The sequence below is a fragment of the Fopius arisanus genome, unplaced genomic scaffold (assembly GCF_000806365.1).
Source record: "Fopius arisanus strain USDA-PBARC FA_bdor unplaced genomic scaffold, ASM80636v1 scaffold00609, whole genome shotgun sequence".
In the NCBI taxonomy this organism is placed as follows: domain Eukaryota; kingdom Metazoa; phylum Arthropoda; class Insecta; order Hymenoptera; family Braconidae; genus Fopius; species Fopius arisanus.
In genome coordinates this window covers 3,876-5,872 of record NW_011888348.1, presented here as the reverse complement: position 1 = coordinate 5,872, position 1,997 = coordinate 3,876, and positions in this window count along the sequence as shown.

The following is a 1,997-nucleotide window of genomic DNA, read 5'->3' as shown; positions in this document are numbered from 1 at the left end:
AATAATCTTCAAAAAAAACTTTTCTGTCAAAATACCTAGAAAAAACATTATCACAAATAGAAGATGAGCATGATTATAATAAATGAAAGAATGACGAGAGAAAAATTTATTTACCGTCGCCTGAGCCGTCTCTTGGCATTGTTATTGTTTCCATCCTGCCAGGGGGACACGAGTCGCCCTGAGGTGACCCATTGTCGTGTTGTTTCTTCACAAATTGCATTATTGATTAATCTGTCCTCGATAATTTCATCCATAACTCCTCAAGATGTATCTTCAAACTCTCAACCAATTCAACACAAATCACTAATCGTCAGGATAAATCGGCGATGACAGGCCTATCAGAAGGAGGGACTCTAGACGTTCGTCATGCCGGTGCTGCCAGTCTTCTTTCAAATAAAAATGTCTTCGCGTCGTCTCAACGGTTCAATGTGAAAATTCAATGGAACAGACACTTCGATTTATCCATTTGACTGACAGTTTCATTTTGTTTTGATCCGTTATTCCTGTTCAATTGTTTCGGATTAACAAGGCATTCCGAGGTAATAAAATAATCTCACTTTGGGGTTGCGCTTTTGTTTGGGAGTTGAGGAATACGCGGAGTTCTGGGAAACTGTGGATAGCACGCGATTGTTCTCTTATTTTTCGTTTTCGTCTTGGCTATCGGATGCGTGTGAAACTCGTGGCTATATCCGAACAAAACATGTGTCAGTGAGTGAGAAATTAATGGAATGCTGTTGACAACACTCGTGTTATGTGAACACAGCTGAGCAGAGTGGGAGAATCCTGTCAGAGCAATGGGTGAGTGTCACAATTTTCATTGAAACTATTCTGTCGATATCCCTGCGAGAATGAAAGCTGGAAAATTTCGACGAGGGGATTTTTTGTAGAAAATTCCATGGACTACCAAAAAGTTCCCCTGAGCTTTTGTCGGATACTGGCACGTTCTGACATTTTTAGGAAATAAGTTGGGAGGAATTCCTGAGCGTAGGGATGTATTTCAGAAGCTTTTCTGGTGATTATTCTGTGAATATCGCGGGAAGGACCGGAAGTGCAGAATTTTGCCCGAGGAATTTTCTGTAGAGTATTTCGTGGGGTACGAAAAAATTCCTCTGAGTTTAGCTCCCAAACTATTACATTCTGACATATACTCGAAATAACTCCTCCAGAATTTGTGAGTGCGGCGGTGAATTCTCAAAGTTTCTGCTGATTATGCAGTGAATATCTCTGGTAGGACGGTAGTTGGAGAATTCTACCTGTGGAGTTTTCTGTGAGGAATGTTCTGGGGTAGAAAAAAGTTCCTTAGAGTTTCACTCAGAAGCTGTTGTGTTTTGAGGTACACGCGGAATAACTTAAACATAATTTTTGGCGGGAGACAGCTCTCGGGGCAATAACACAAAAATATTATTCAGAATCTTCAGAATTTATTCTATTCTCTTAACGGCAGCGATAAAAAGTACTCTTAAAGTATCCAGAAAAAAAAAATACAAAATATATGTCGACATGATTCGTTGTAACAAGATCGATAACGGCCAGTTAAATAAATGACGTTTCAAAAGATGATAAAAGTATGAGCTAATACAATCGTTGATTTATGTTCTGTGGCTCTGAAGAGGTTCAATGAAACTCAAGGTATGAAATACAGAGTAAAAATCATCAGAGTGTTGCGTCTAAAATTTCATTGATGACGTCCATAGACTGGTCGTCAACAAGGACGATGTCAAAGCTCTCCAGATGGCCTGGAAGACGTTCCTTCTCCTGTTGGGAAGGTTTTCTAAAGTTAATATTTGAAGTGGATGAAGATTGATTATTCGGCTTTCGAATATTACGTGGAAGCATTCCTGTGGGGATACACATGTATTTTTCCGAATTATTTGAGGATTTTTTTGTTGAAATCTTTTATAATTTCATTATTGTAATGCTTTCGCCGAACTCTTCTGCACCTTGGGTCTTTCTCCTCAACAATTTCCGACAAAAAGATCTCCTCATATTTCCCTTTA